Source organism: Melospiza georgiana, chromosome 8, assembly GCF_028018845.1.
Source record: "Melospiza georgiana isolate bMelGeo1 chromosome 8, bMelGeo1.pri, whole genome shotgun sequence".
Lineage (NCBI taxonomy): Eukaryota > Metazoa > Chordata > Aves > Passeriformes > Passerellidae > Melospiza > Melospiza georgiana.
The window spans coordinates 18382204-18399490 of record NC_080437.1 but is presented as its reverse complement, the minus strand read 5'-3'; the positions used below and the strand labels follow the sequence as shown (position 1 = coordinate 18399490).

At 43.1% G+C, this 17287-nt stretch overlaps 1 protein-coding gene across 4 annotated transcripts in view; it reads left to right on the top strand.

Moving 5' to 3' along the window:
* Positions 1 to 17287, top strand: part of PAX2 (paired box 2) — an 82787-nt gene that overhangs the window by 16196 nt on the left and 49304 nt on the right. The window lies entirely within an intron of this gene.

Sequence of the window (17287 nt, the reverse complement as noted above, 5' to 3'; positions counted from 1 at the left end):
GAGTAAGTGGGTCTGGCTGCATGCAGATTCATGTGAGGGGTGCAGGCTGGAGAGCAGGGAGGAACTGCATGGATGAGTTTGTATGCTTGCACATGAGAAAGAACAAACAAATTTGTAAAAAGATGAGTGCCCCAATTCTAAACCCCCTTTGCAGTTTGCATGAGTTTCTGTGACCTGCAAATATTTAAAGAAAAATACACATTTATGGTATACCTATTGCTCTTCATGCCCCACAGAAAAAAAATTAGAGAGCTGGTGGCAGAGGGTGACATAAAATGGAAGGGAGTGTGGTCCATTTCAGGTGGGTGTATATACAAGGAAATGCCCTTGGCACAGTGAAAGACAAGGGATAAAGTGATCCTGGGGAACACAGTCTTTTGAAGCATGCATGCATGAGGAGGATGCCAGGCCTGTAAATGAAGACTTAGCACTGCTCAGAGCACGGCCTTCCAAAATGAAAGCACTTTCTGCACCTCTTGAATATGCTCCAGGATCACTCTGTGCACAGTGAAGTAATTTGAGCATGGAAACCTGGGTGCCTTTGTGCAGATAAACCTTTGAGTCTCTATTGTTCCACTAGACAATCTTCTCTGTAATGGATATTTGGGCGAGACATGCCCTATACCCCGCGACATGTGTACAAGGAGGAGCATTGGGCATATCACTAGGGCAACATGTCCAGCTGGGAGTATAGACTTTTAGCAAGTAGGTATTATTGGTCTGTGTAAGAACTAAGAATAGTCTTATCCATGGAAACAACGTCGCAACTCTGCAGTTACATGCAGGGAGTCACAGTGGTGAGCAAAGGCACAGCAATATGTGGGACTCTGCACGGGATTCTGCGCCACTGCTTCCCAAGGGCCAGAGAGTCTTGTAAATGCACTGATGAGCTATGGCTCTAAGCAGATGCAGGGGAAGTCCTAACAGTGCTCATATCTTCACCAGCAGTTCTTTTGGACAGATGTGGGGATAAGGTGCTTTGGGAGCTGTACCACCAATGTGCTGAGGAAACACAGCTGGTGGGATGGGCAGCGTCAGTAACACAAACACGTGTGCAAGTGTGTATGACAAAGTGGCATCTGCTGAACACAATATGTGTATGACAGGGCAAATACATATATAAAAGAAAATATCATGCACAAATGTAGGGACGTGTGCCTGTTGTGGGTACCAAGTGCGAGCGAGGGAATGAAGGGTGTATATGGCGTGATACATTTGTCAGGGAGTGGATGTGTGGTAGCTCACCTGATACATGATGCAAGAAGAGGATACCTAGGGATAGTAGGGGCAAAGGAGATTACACAAAAGGAGATATTTCTAATTACAGCTATAGTTTAATGCACTGGACTCTGCCCTTCACTCCTCTCCCCTCCCTTTGCACTCTTTTCCTCATTACCCAGGTTATCTTGTTTGGGTTAAGAGGCCAATTTCAACAGACTATAATTGAAGAGTGAAGAGAATCTGATAAGATAAGGAAGGGACATCATTCCTCAAGGGATCAATAGAGGTTTCATGTTCCTCCTTCCCCTGCTGTGTCCCTAACACGCTAACACTCTGTGTCCATGGGCCTGGTTTATTTACTCTGCTTGTCTGCAAGGCTGGAAAGGAAGTGTGGGAGTAGAATGGGGCTGTCTGCCACACACCCAGAGCAGGCAAGGAGGCATAAGGAAGGGACCACAGTCTCCTCTGGGACTCATGAGGAGGCAGGGAGGTGAGAAGTCTGATATCCTTCTGGCTCTAGCAAGGGCACAGATTAACAAGGGAGGTGTTCACCTTTGGCCTTTTATCTCATCGTTGCTCTGCAATGAAAGGATATGGATAATTTTTCTTTATTTAGACTTGCTTTCCCTAGCATCCATGTGCAGACCAGCTCAAGCTTTTTATAAGCACTCACAGGGCAACCTCTCAGGGCCCCTCAGGGTGACTGAGGCGTAATTACCCTTTCCACAAGGAGAGCTGGTAGCTGCTCCTGAGTAGGTTTAGGTTAGAATCTGAAGTTCAGGCTTGACAGACCCAGTATCTCACAAGACGTTCTTAGTAGTTTTCTGGACCAAACAGGCATGTTTGGGATCCTCTTAAGAAACATGGAGCTGTCTCAGCAGTGAATACAGGTCCTTGTGGCAGGGCTGCCGGGGCTCCCACACCGCAAAGGCAGAGTTTGTTCCACTCCTGACTCATGCTCGTTGGCAGGAAGATGCGTATCTCACAGAAGCCGTGTGAGATTGCCTATGTGAGATCCACAGGAACTCATGCCCATGTGAGATGAATGTGCAGGCAGCTGGGGCACTGTAAAGAAGTCCCTCCAGGAAGCCCAGCCTCCCACATCAGGCAAGCTCTGTGGATGTTCCTCCATCCCTGCAGCTGGCATAGGAATGCTCAGGCACAGGGAGATGAGCTGAGGGGTCAGCACAGTCCAGGACACAATCCAGATCCCATACAACAGGACTGGGCAAGTTGCTGGAGAGACTGAGACACGGAGGGGTCTGGGGCTGAGATATCTTCTTCCAGCTGATTTCTCTTTTATTTTTAACACCCAGAGAAACAGACGCTGAGAGCAAGTCAGTCATGCAGTGAGCATGTGGCAGAGTTGGGAATACAACCCAGATCCCCTGGCTCCCAACCTCAGGCTTTAACCACTAGACCATGCTTCCCTCTAAGCCACCTTGAACTTTCCTCAGTGAGGATGGGGGCTACTAAGCCTCTGTGGGCTGCAGTTTACCAAGCTGTCAGGAGTGTGCTCACTGGACCGCCTCACCAGAGACAGCCTTCCTCACGCATGCTAAAAAAGTTGAAAAGAAATTCATTTCATGGCCGGTGGTTGCTTAAAAAAGGCGATTCCAGCATATGTATGTGATAAATGTTAACTGTGCATTAATCGCATTAAAGAGGACCCTATAAACTTTTCATTTCTAATTAAATTCTGGCCGGTGATTCTGGCGAAGCCAGCTCACTCCGGGCCTTTGTTTATGTGGAAAATTAAAATGCAAATACAATGGAATTTATTTCCATTACTAGAGTGATATGCTGGGCTCCTCTGTTTAACAGCCTCCAATTATTTTTCAAACAGGTCTCTCTCCCTCTTTCCCTCCCTCTCTCCCTTCCTCACTCCCTCATTTTTTTCCCTTCTCCCTCTTACCCTGATGCTGCTACCCCAGTGTGAGGGGTGGGATCTGGTAAAGCAGTGGTTGGGCTAAGGACCATGTAATCTGTTCAAGGTCAAACTCAGGCCAGAATGCAGAGGAGAAAGTGGGGAAAAGAGTGTGAGAGCACAAACAAGAGAGCAAGGGAAGTAAGAAGGCTTGAGCTAATGCAAGGATGAGTAAGGAGTTCCCTGTTAGCAACCTCACTGAAAAATATAAGCTAAATTCACTGGCTTGCTAAATCCCAGCCATATAGATGGCCTGACTGAGAGAGGTCATAGATTTTTTTCCTGATGAGATATTTTGATGAGAGGGTACAAGTGAAAACTCTCTCTGGAAGTTTTCTGGATCTTTCACGGCCTTTTTCATAGACTTTGTCTGGATGTGACTGCTGCTAGGCTAAATCCTAATGGCTGAGGAAGGACAGAGCAGGCCCAATGCCAGACACATTGCCTGTGCAGAGCAAATAAATTCATGCAGCAATGACACATAATCATCAGCTGAAAAATAACTGAACTCTCTTGTTCATTTCCAAGGGACCAAATGTGGCCACACTGTCTTAAAGCATTACTGCACAATACCCACACCAGTCAGAAGCCATTGCACAAACCCAGAGATTCATTGTACGTTTAAAATTTCTTAACACATATATTTACTGCTAAATGCTGCTGACACAGAATCCCATTCTTTCTTACATATATGAGAGACCCAGGTCAGTTGAGACTTGGGAACATTGCTAGTCAGTCACACACAGATCAGAAGCATCTGTTAACTGACACTGATGCCCTTCTATGCATTAATGCAGAAAGTCATACAAGAAGACCCTTGCAAAGGCAAGCGTGCACTTCACTGAAGACATGTAGTAATTTATAGATCCTTTCACAGACTCAGTCAAATCTATTTGAAACCGCACAGAATTGTCTTGCATGCAATTGGGAAGAACCTTATCCAAAAACGTAACTGAAAGGTCTTAGCAAAATCCCTGAGAACACCAGAAGACACACACACCTTGAAGCATGCTGCTGAGAACCAGCCAGACATGCCACCCCACGTGTCACACACACGAGAGACGTACCTTTGGCATGCCCTGTGGGCAGGGAGAGCTCGTGAGCCAAAGGGATATTCTTTTAGTGCATGTGAGCATCTTAAGGAATCACCTAGTGTAAATGATCCTGCCCCAGCTGAGACAGGGAAACAGGAGAAGGACACATTCACTTACAACACTGAAAAGAGGCCATTACCCAGTCAAACAACCCAATCCCTGACATCATTATTCAATACACAGGAGCCCTGAAATGCACACTAACTCAATCACACGATTACAAAATAATACTGATGGAATCAATGAGACAGACATGCAGACATACAAAGCACACCCAGCCTGGTGTTAATACACAATAACAGCCTCCCAACAAGCGAATACAAAACAGCCATTCACGACCACAGGGCAAAACACCAAAACATGGGGCCACATTCTCAAGGGAGACTTGAAAACTCTGGTAACAAAACCCACCCTTGCCAGAGGGGTCTTAGGGTATGGGCAAAATCTGGCAGTTGTCAGTCTAGTGAGAAGCAAATAGTAAAAGCCTTGTTGAACAGCACAACTGAGCACATTCATTTCCTAGTGAGGCTGGTGGACTCCCAGGGCACTCAGAACCATTCAGAATTGCACCCACAGCCTTGAAATAGACTGATCTAGTGAAGTGACACCTGCTCAATGACCAAAAGCATCATGCAGGCACTCTTAACACAAGAAGGAGTGCATGACATTCACCAAAACACAAGCCATTGCAAGAAAGGAAATCCTACAGAATATTGCAAACAAAACAAATTCACACTGTGGACAGATCAAAATACTGTTCAGCACCCAAAGCCACAGACCTATCTCACAGACGTGCCTCTGTAACACAGACAAATCCTCTTTCTAAACCACAGCAGGACCCCCAAACCTAACAGAGAGCAGTGTCTTTCCTCTTCAGAGAGGAAAAAGGCAAAGTAACACATAGAACAGGCTCATAACACCCCAAATAATCATCCTTCCTTGTGCCTTGCAGATTGTGCCAGACCATGCTAACCCAAGCGCTTAACACACAGCCCAAACAGCCAGCTTTTGCAAATCCTGCATGATCTTCTTGGGAGGGAGATGGGGGAACCAGTCTGTAAGTCCTTTCCCTGGCACAGCAGGCAGCAGCTCGTAGCAGGTTGTGTGCACAGGAATGTGCTGTTATTGAAACAGCCAGCAAGGCTGGGGGAAGGCTGCTGTTGGTTGTGTGTGCCTGCGTGTGTTTTGTGTACAGGAATTCCCCTTCCTCTACCCAGTGCTGCTGCTTGTAGCCATTAAAAAGCCCAGGTCCTCATGCTGGGTGTTCAGTGAGTATTGATTCGGTCTGCAAGCAATTTTAATATTTCTTCAGGGACTTTCCAGCAACAGCACAAGTCATTAATTCACCCTCCCAAATTGCTTATTCAATAGAAGGAACATGGCTCCTGAATAAAGTCCCAGAATTTATGTGACTCACATGAGTCAGGAGGTCAAACAACTGTTATGGAGCGAAGTTAAAAATCCAAATAAAATATTGACACTTTTTTGGGAGTGAGAGGAGGGGGAAGGGGGAAGGGAAAGAAAAGGTATTTAAAATAGGGTTTTGTTGCAATGCCCCCAGGATAAAGAATGGAAAGAGATTGAAGACAAGCTGGAGTTTGTAAAATCAATGGGATTTATTGCATATCCGCTTGGCATTTAATAACTCCTTCCTTTCCATCTTCCCCTGCTCTGTTTGTACATGGGGGAGATAAAAACTACAAATAGCCAGCCACAAAGTACACAGATGGACACCCCAAACATGAACACACAAAGGCAGGTACATGCAGGGATGGATGTTACTGGGAGGCAGCGGCACAGCATCAGAGGGGCCTCTCAGGGCTCAGGATCTTGATTGAAGCAGATAGAGCCATTCACACAGAGAATTATATTATGTCCATATAGTAGCAAGGAGTGTGTGTCCACAGCCTGAGTTTAAAAAAAGGCTGGGAGGGGAAACTGAGGCACGGAGTGAATTAAAAGACTGCTCACTCACAGAGCTCATCAACAGGGACCCAGGTCTCCTGGTGCCCAGTTTGTGTTTTTGCAGTTGAATGATGGTGCCTTTTATGAGAATGAAAGTGCTCACATTGACTGAGATCAGGCCGCAAGAAGGCCCCCATCTCACAGGAGGGACACACAAACCATACAAAGAAATGGATCTAAAGACACATACAAGCCCATCCATATACAGATAGATGCACACACAAATACATACCTGCTTTTACTAAGCTCATTGACATTCAGAAAGCAGCACAGCCAGATCACACACACAGAAGTGGGAGCACACCTGCAGACAGACAGACAGAGACACAGACAGACAGACAGACAGACAGACCTGCAGTGGCCCGTCCCACAAGCACACACATACCTACACTGGTACAGCAGCACAGCCCCACAGAGCAGCACAGCCACTCTGACCGTCACTGCTTCTGCAAGCCCAGGTTTTACTCACAGGGGCATCCTCTCAGCTAGCTGCACATAAATGGATGCCCACATACACTGAAGTGCATTCTGCACAAACCCATTAATATATAGGACTTTCTCCTTATTGCATTGCACTGTGACTGTTTCAGTGAAACCATGCTAATCTTCTGCCACTCAAAGATCTGAGACTGCTGTGGCCATCAAATAACACTATTCATAAGCAATAACTCCATAAAAAACAGCACACAAAATATTGCCTAACCATCTAATCAAAGAGCACTGGATGGCTTGGGACATTTAAGTGGCTTTCTTTGATTTCTTTGGGGTTTTGGTTTTTTTTTTAGTCTGGTTGACTTTTTAGCAAAATCGTAGGGCAGCTGCTTTCTGAGAGGAGATTTTCCAAAAGGCAATTTTTTCAAGGGCTTTTCTGCATTGTGATAAAGATATTTGACAGAATTTCCTTCCTAAGGAGGAAGGAAATACACAGTGTGTCAAATACACAGTGGGTTTTAAAATTAAGGAAGGTAATGAAAATTTTGAAATTTCCATAATGATGCTCTAAAAAAAATAATAATATTCCTGCATTAAAATATGTTTCTGTCTTACTTCTAAGGTTATTTTGTTCATGATTGATTTTGCCTTTTAAAAATGACATGATAGCATCTTTGGTTCACCTTATGCTACCTCCTGTATTCTTAGACTACAAAACATTCAAGAAAAAAAGTAAAGGGAGTATAGGAGTATAGTTTTTTAAATCTCCTTGCCTATGTCCATCTATATTCCTCTGCCTATGAATCCTGGTTGTATCTGATCTTGTTGAACTTAAGTTAGATTAAAAAAATTTAAATACATGTTGATTTACAGCTGGAGGCATTCTGATTCATTAGGTGAACAAGTACTTAATTCAGATTAAGGGGACCATGTTTTGAAATAATGGAACTGAATAAAATCACTAAAATTCTCTAGGATATCATGATTTGCAGAAATAATATATCATAATTTGCAATATTGTATTCCACTGCAAAATCCTAAACTGCAAAATTTGAATAATTCAATATTGATAACTCAGGTCTTCAGATAGTGCTGAACAATTGCTGCATCTCTTCTGTATTTACCCCAGCTAGTGCCAGGTTCAGCAAGTCAAGCTCTAGACAAATCAGTCTTAGAGATCACTAAAGCTCGCTGGGAGAAAAGTTGTCTGCATGGGGATGTAGGGATAAGGAAACACTTGTGCTTGTGGGAGCATCATTTAAACTGCTCCTCTTGGGAGGTTGGTTGTCAATTCAGAGTTGTTGGAGGAGTCTCAGCTTAGATGGTTTCATTGAGAGGGCATAGAAAAGAGGCTTGTTTACACAGGGGCAGACAGGAAAATTAATCTGAATTAACTTTGCAACTATATTGGTTAAAAGCATTAAAACATTGTTCAGGTGCTCATTCAAAATTTGAGTGTCCTAAATTGAATTAAGTTCACTTCATTTCCAAAGTGAATTAAGCTAAACTAAATTAAAGCTGCCTTAATTCTAAACAAGGGAGTCAGAGGTGTAATGCAGTTTAACTAGACCACTTTAATTTCACATATTCAGTTAATTCAAATTATTTTGCAGAGCCTTATGCAGATAAACCCTTAATCTGATAACTCCTATGGACAGAGACTGTACTTATGCAGGAGCCAGAAAAAGGGGACCCAGAGGCACAGGGTACTCCCCCAGCCACTGCAACTGTAACAGAAAAGGATGGATGTAGGTTGATGAAGGCTCACAGAAACCCACAGTTCTGTAGTTAATAAGATGGAAGCCAGATATGTTTTTTTGAGAATAGAGCAGTTCTGCCTTCACAAACTTACACAATTATGCAAATGTACACACAGGTATGGGCCTTATAATACAGCAGGGTTCCACATAAATTATTGATCAGTATTCAGATATATTAGCTATTACATCATAGATATTAGAGCCTTGTTAAAGACTAGTGCTAGGTGATTGTGACATATAATTTTTAATATGTATGTGCTGTACAAAAACATCCATATAGATAGCTGATGATGGTTTCAAGCAACACATCTAAATATTTTCCCATAAAACTCTGTTAAAACTTGAAATGGTTGAAAAACATTTATCAATTCTTCATGAGACCTGAATATTTAATATGTGACCCAAATGTCTAACTCCATATAGGCACAGTTATAAATGCAGACCTATAGGTAAACAGGTATGCTGTCTGTGTGGGGAATTAAAACATGCCAAGAAACAAACGCTAATGCATTTGCCAACACAATATGGACACATAAACATACAACTTGTATCTCTAAACACTTGACCTGACAGTGACTTATATGACCCAAAAAGACTGGTTACAGATTTATCTTTTCACTATATAAAACTGACTTTGTCCTATAAATACAAAAACTAGACAATCTTCTACAGAGACAGGCACCAACTTGATGCTGGGAGTCTGTGCAGCACCCACACCCTGAAGTGCTCACTTGTGCTTAACTGCTCTGGGTGACACGATGAAGCAAGGAATAAATGACACCAAGAACAACAAGGACTAGAGCAGGAAGGGAAAGATTCAGGTTCTTTGTGAATATTTTTTGTGTGTTTTTGAATCAAAACTTTATTAAAATTCTACATTTCAGAGTAGTTAGAACCTTCTTTTTCAATAAAATCTAAACATATTATTTTTATTTTTAACATAGTCAACAATTCACCTGAAAAAGGTAATTTTAAAGGGAAACCCCAAATTTTTTCCTCTCTAATAATACTTACATTTTTCTTACAAATTTGTTGATTTCTTACAAGCTGAGGTAAAAAGAACATTAGATTTAATAAACACATCCTCAGCACTTTTTTTAAAAATTTTTTTTGGGAAAAATCTTCTAATGGTAAAGGGTCCACTGTGAAAATTTTCCCCAGTTCTGAGGACTGTAAGGGAGGCACACAAAAGTACATCCCTGTAAAGGGAAACATTTACTTATCCAACACATGCAAGCATGCACTGCAGTGCAGCACTCTGCAGGATACAGAGATAATACACAGCTAATACACAATGCTGCCAAAACCAAAAGTTAAAAAGTCCTGAGTCAGTACCCTCCGTAATGAAGAGACTGGCATAAAATTCCCAGTGCTGTAAATCAGGTTTTTTTCCTTTTGCCTCCAGTTCTGGCCCCTTGGGAGTCAGCCAGGTCCCACTTCCACCTGGTCCTTGCAGTTATGAAAGTCAGAAATACCTTGGTATTAAATGAAAGCTGAACTAATTGTTTATCTTCAAGATCTAAGGCTTTACACAAAATACCAGCTATGGCATAACTTGCAAGAGGGCTGAGAATGTTATCTACATTTATCTGATTCCTCCCAGTTCAAGACTCCCTTCCTAGTACACACATGTCTTCTGTTAATCAAAATGAATGTCCACAAGGAATTCAGCACAGACTCCTGAATTTTAATAACTGGAAACGGGCTCAAAGCAAAGCTTTCAATTAAAAGTTCCCATACTCCAGATTAAGATATTTAACCTTGGCAAGCCCGTGTGTTTCTGTAGGTGTTCTCAACTCACCCGCTGGCACGGCGCTGCTCTGCCAGCTCCAGCGCGCGGCGCGGCACTGACCGCGTGCTGGCAGCTCGTGGGGCCGTGCCCGACGCCAGCTCCATGCTGCTGCGGCAGCACTGCTGGCACCACTCAAGCCGGCCAGGCTAGAGGTAACACAAGATGACACTCTGAACTGCAGAGTTGGCACTCTGAACTACACATCATTGCACAGTAGGTGTAATCAGAAAACAATTCTTAATTCCTAAGAGGTCAAAAATTTCTGGGCCTTTTCATCGCAGAAATGTCTTGCTAATGAAAGGGACTTCAGCTACTAGTGATGCTTTTCTCCTGTTCTCTTCCTGTGGCTTGTTAGTTTTACAGCTTTTGGTCTTCTGTTGCAGAGATTATGAGTTTGTTGAGGGGGAAAGGTAGATCTGTACCTGCTTTAATGGATATTTTGATGGATCCTCTGAGTTGAATGTCTGCTCCATGGTTACCTATGGTATTAAAATTTGGACTTGATGACCCAGGTGGCTCCTCCTAGGTCTGTGTTTCTACATCCAAGACCAGTAGCACTCTTTTTGTCATTTAAGATTTCCTCAATTCACCTTAAAACCAGGTTGTCAAAAACCCAGGATCAAGTTTACTATATAATATTTTGGTACCTGTACGATACCTTCTAAATGTTTGGATTTTAATGAATTTCTCGAAGAAAGCCTTCCAGACATGAACTGAGTAAAATGAAAGTAGAAACACCTGCCTGAGGACATTTCTATCCTGCAGTCACTGCTTGAGTGCAGCTCTTGTAGACATGCTTTAGCCACCTTTAAGCCAGCCAGCCTGGGTCCTGATGGCTCTGTAGCCACAGCTTTGCATAGCACAGCAAATATTCAAGTACACCTGTTTCCCAGGTGGGCAAATGGTTCTTACAGCCTCATGCAGCAATTCATTCTAGGGGGTCAGGCTAGGCAACCTATCCTCATGGGGCTGACCTCTGTCAATCATCAGTGCCAGGGCCATGAAGTTGCATACTATTGCTCAGCAGAACGAGGTGGCAGGCCAGCCTCCTGCCTGGCACATCTACTCTCAGAAGGCAGACATCTTCTCCTTTCTTTCTTTCTACCCCTCTTCCTTATGTCTGCACTTGTACCATGTAGCACAGCAGAAGTGGAATGGGTAGAGATCTGCTAGAAGCTGAACGTTAATGCTCTGCTCAAATTAAATGAAATAAAACCATATGGTGTCATCATGGGTCACTGATTTAAAACAACAAAAAAATCCTAGCTCCACTCTAAGCCCTTCAGATAGTAAAACTGATGCTGTGAATTGTGTGTCTTAGAGTGCAGTCAAGAAATGCAGTGAGAGAAATGGGCAGGATTGGGCTTTCTCTCTTGTTCGTAGTGAGCAGGATAACCTGGAACAAAGTGACACTTTTCTCCCTATGTCTGCAGGCATGATGTCAGCCTAGCCCCAGTGAAACTGATGGACCCACACAGATTAACAGCACATACAGAGTCAATTCTCCTCAGAGAGGGCTGGGATTGTCTTTTGAAGTATGTAAGGCATCTCCATTTGGACCTCTCATCTATTTGGAAGCTTTCAGAAAACAGATAATCCCTCTTCATGTACCTTTTAGGACCATCAATCTAATCAATCTAATTAATCTATCATACTTGTGCTTATATGCTAACATAGTACATGATCACTCATCTTCTCTCTCCTTTTCCAAAAGGTAGGGAGAAAGAAATGCAATTTTCATGATAGAAGCAAGTTTGAATGTGTGAATATTGCTTGTGGCCCCTGAATATGGCAGAGTTTGAAGGCATTCTGTTGTTTTGGCAGGGAGTGCCAGAGCCCCAGGCCAGCTAGCGAGGAAGCTGCTCCTGCCAATGTCAGCTATTTTTCTGAAGGTTCTAAGTGTTGCAGTAGATTTTGAGAGCAGTAGCTTCTACTGCTCCCACCCTACTTCCTATGAGAAATTATTGGTTGGCTTTTATGTAGCAACTGCAGCTCTGATTTTCCCAATTACATCTGCTGTTGCAAATGCAAACACCACCACCAAAGTCTGTGCAGCTGAAACACAATTCCTGTTGCCTTTGCCCATTTCCCTTCACATAGAGCCACTGTCAGCAGGGTACATGTCACTTCTGCTTCAAGCAGGAAAATGAAGCCAATACCGTGCTACAGCTCGCTGAAGCACTTACTTGGCCCCTGTTTATTAGAGAGTCTGAGCCCTTCACTCCTCCTTCCAGCTGTCCTCACTGTGCCCCAGGTGGCACGGCAATGCTCCTATCTTCACACTTCAGGCAGGAAACAGAGCACAGAGAGAAATGCCATTTGTCCAAACTCTTGATGAGAGAGGTCCATGACAGAGCAAGAACTGAAGCCCTTCCCTAAATCGGATTAGGCTCTAACTATCAGACTTTTCTATTTCCCTTCCTTCACCCCCAAATCCCTTGGCTGTTTTTCCTCACCATGTTGCAAAGCTTGCTTTCCATTTTGAACTTTGGGCAAACAAGATTTTCTCTCCCCTTATCTTTTGCTCAACCATGAATTCAGCTGCATTTTTAACCTACGCCCAGAAACATAAGACTGCCTCTGTTTGAAGCAAAGCCACATTCAGAGCTCTTTATGCCTCTGCAGCACCAATCTGCAGGTGGGATATTGATGGCTCCATGGGGGCTTTCACCAAAGACCCCAAAGCTGCCTCTTCTCATCCGATGTTGTCCCTCTTTGTCAGCATCAGTGGGATGGTCACAAGCCCTTTTGCAGGAAGCCCTGTGATGCAGAGGAGGCTCTGTCCTGCTCAGGCCTGCCCATGTGCCCGCAGGCCGCCTTGCGCAGGCAGCCTGGCTCGGCAGTACAGCCCAGCGCTAATTAAGCAGCGCAGCACAGCAGGGTGTGTCTGCCTTGGCCATCGCAGCCTCCCCTGGACACAGCGCAGAGAAAAGGCTGAAGCTTCACAATGTTAGCCTTCCAAGAACCGCTTTAATTGCCCAGTAATGCACACCCTGGGGTCTTGTAATGTGCTTCTAATATGGAGCATTTAAAATATGAATACTCCAAAACAATTACAAGGAGTTTGGTGCTCTGCTGAGTGTGTCCTTCCACCCTCAAAAATAATCCACGACCATGGAATCTGATCAAAGCGAGGATACCAATGTTTTCTGAAACCTGTCAAGGTCTTCTTGAGGCAGTAGGACACAACAATCTTTCCTTCAGTTCAACTTCACTCTTTTCTTCTAGGATTAATACAATGTCTAGATTGTGACTCCAGACTATTCCGTCCTACCTTATCTCCCTCTGATCAGCCCTAGTATGGTTTTTTTATTTGAGATATTGTCAAAACACTCTGCCAGCCATAGTAAGAGAGAAGAAAGCACCAAGTATGTTAGGCTTTAAGAGAGTTTGGATAGAAATGTCAGAGAAGCAAGGTGAGTTTTCTGCCATCTTTTCTATGTTCTTTTAACAAGTAATTTTTCCACAAGTTTAGAAGTGATTTTCTACTTGCTTATTTACAAGGAGTGAAAGTTCTTCTCAAGAAGCACTCTGGCTCAGCTAATTTTAACTTCTAATATTTCTTGTTACATTGTTTGATTAGAGCTTGTTACAATTGTAATACTAGAAGATTTTTGTCTGTCCATCTGTATTCAGAATCAGGAGAAGGAATTCCATTAAAACTGACAAAAATAATGAAATAGAAATCAAACATTGGAAATTCATGACCTAATGTTGAGCATTTTAAAAAGTCAAAGGCATTTGGAAATAAGCTGTTGTTTTCAGCTGGTGCTGTATGTAATATTAAGTCTAGAAGGAGTTACTACAAGCCAACTATAGCAACTCATGAATTCCAGGATGGATGTATAATTCACAGTATGATACTATTTACTGTAATGACATTATATGCCATCACTTAACATAATATTGCATATTAAATTCAGATTGTGAAATGAAGTTCAGTTGCTTTACTGCAATCAAAGATCTATAAATGTCCTGTTGCTGAAACTTCAGAAGGCTATGTATTAAATCTGTTTATATTATCCAAAACTCAAAGTAGTCAACTTGTACAAAAATCTCCCACCAGAAAATGAAAAATGGGAATTTACAGTAAGTACCAGTTTCTGTTCTTAATTAAATACAAAGGCTGTTATTGGAGTCAGTGATTGTGATGGAATTAGAGCAGGGATGAATTTAGTCCAAAGGGTCAATTCTCTTGGAAAAAGATGTTTGAAAATATTGGCATTTATCTCAAGAAATCAGCACTGCTAACTGATGTGTCAGGACTTGTGTCCCTTCTGCTTTTGGGAAGGGCTGAGGATGTAATCTGCAAGACTTCCCTTTCTTCAGTGTCTGAAGGCAAGAACAACCCATCAAAGACAGCAAGAGGTGATCAAGGTTTTGTGACCTCTTACACAGCAGTAATCCAGAAATCCTAGATTTGAGGCAGCAGAGCTGGCTTAGTGCGCATTTCAATCCCTAGTAAGGGTGAGAAGCTTTCAGCAACACTGAAGTTTTAAGATAGCATTATTATGCTGCATTTGTTGCTACGGAGCCAGGTCAGCTCTATTCATCTTTCATCTGCTGTTTCATTAGGTGGTCTTTTGTAGGACAGACTCACTTGAAGCCTCTCAAAGCAGCAGCAGTGCTGCCTAGCTATTCTGCTGTTTATCACTGCCCCTAAGTGAATCGACCCAGGGGGATGCACTGCCATGTTCTGTACTGAGCATTAGAGTCCTGAATTTCCCCTCTTCCTTAAAACACTGGAGTTGAGTCGTGACTTTAGGGCAAAGGAACACTGATGGGGAGAGTCTTTTCAAGACCTGCCTCTTCTTTTAGCCATAGAAAATACGTTCTACCAGACACCTCATTAGGTTCACTGTGCATTTGATGCCACAAATTATTTGACCCAAGCCACTGGAGGCAGCACAACCAGAACTGCTCTCCTCTGCTCACGGTTTCCGGACACTTTCTTTTGACATAAGATTGGTTTCATTCTTAGGAATGGGATGTTTCTGAACAGAGCCTTTCACCTCTGGGTCACTAGCAGAAATCTGGCCCTGCTTGGTAGTGACCGAAAATCATTACCAGCTGACAGCTACTTGGTGCAATGAGCTGGTGAGTCTCATGCCAGTTCCTAATGGACACATCTCAGTAAACACAGTCACAACTGGCACTAACTGGTGTTCTCAGCCAAGAGACCTCGAACTGAATGGGAAAGGAAATTGAACCTTCCTCTTCATCCCCTGCCTGGGTTTTGGAATATTATGGACAGGCATTTTATACCTGCAGCGTTTCACAGGCTGTTTTTACTCTAAATGGGTTTTTGAAACTTTGCAATTTTCATGCAGCATGATTCAGCACAGCCTGATCTGCCATCTCAGTATAATTAGACTCATCTTATGGTTCCCCTCAGTAGAAGCTGAGGTGTCTGGTGCCATCTCCCAGTACAAATGGAAAATCTGATGTCACATCTCAGTATGAATGGAACCATCTGATGTCACCTCAGTGCTAACAGGACGTTTTATAATATGTCATCTAAGGCTGCAGGGGAAATCTTCTAATCCATTCACTATGCTACACTACAATAGAACATAACACAGTATAATGTGTAGGTTAACTTAGACACCCTCAGGCAGATTTTGGATAGACGGATAGATGGATGGAGAGAAACATTTATACAAAGTATACATATATTATATCACTCTATTGATTTTAAAAAAGTTCCAGGACTGCCTAGCTATAATGAGATTTTTGAACTTTGTGTTGCGATCAATGAGGGGAATATTATTGGCGTGGAGAATTGATATACCCGCTCTCTGTGGCTTGTTCTGCTCCTGGACTGCCCCTGCCCCCAAGGTGTACGATTCCATCAGACACTTAACCTCTTTTACAGTGTCATCAGGCTAAAAGGAATCTAATAGTGACACGGGACTTGTGCTCAGCACTCTGGCACTATTGCTTTCCTGTCACAAATAATTTATAGCTTTCTATTTCCATCCCTTTGCCTGCACCCCATCCCCTTTTTCTGTTTCTCTGGGCTGGGGGAAATCAATAAACTCACACAACCAGAGTGGCACTTCAGGGGGTTTTAGGGGGAATATGAGAGAAGAGGGGAAAAAAGAAAAAAAAGAGAAAAGAAGAAAAAAAGTTATATTATTTGCCATAGCACACTTTTCAGATCAGCTCTTCACCTAGTGCAGATTGTATGACCTCAGAATCGGGCCCTGAGGTCTTCAGACACTTTTTGTATAGGTTCTCAGCAACTGTAGATTAGGGCATCTTGTACCACTGATCTATATGAAGTGAGGATCTGGATCTCCATCCTCAGCTAGAAGCTTGACATTCTCTGTCTCCAGCTATGTCCCAGGCACTCCAGCTACAGGTCAGGCTTCATCAAGCTAGTAGCAGTCTTCTAACATGCTGAGGCGAGATGTTCTCCTTTCCTAAGAAGGCTTCATCCTCAGAAATAGTGTTTTTTAAAAATTGCCCCCACAATGTCTCTGCCTATCTCTATCCATGCCATATCACTCACATTTGCTCTTTGAAGTTTTGCTAACTTACTCTTCAGAACAATTTTCTAATGGAAGCTCTCAAGTGGGCAGGACGAATCTTCTATTTGCTTTCATTTTCTGGAGAGATTTTTGGGTAGAAAATAAAGCTAATAAAATGCAGGGCTAAGAGTTCCAGAAGCTGAGGCTGAAGAGAATCTGCACCTACACCCCAGCTGGAGTGGCTGAAGAGAGGAGAGGCTTGTTCTAATCTCAGAAAGGAAGTTGGTTTCCATGGCCTCCACAGGTCATGGCTTATTTACTGAGTTCCTTGGTGGAACAGCTGTTCCCAACTCACAGATACCCAATATCTGCCAGTAGTCAGGGACCCTGCAGTCAGGTACTAGGTACTAGTGATTTTCTTTCACCACTGACCTCAGCTGGATTTAAACCAGTGACCTAGAGGTGAAAGATTTCATGTAAGAAGAAACAGAGCACTGACAATTACAGTTCAGTTTATTGCCATTCTAAGCTACACTATAAGCTTTTTTGAGTTTCCCATGCTGTGTTCATTCACCACCTGACAAACACCAATTTTTGCCCTGTTTGATGGACCTTTTTTTCCT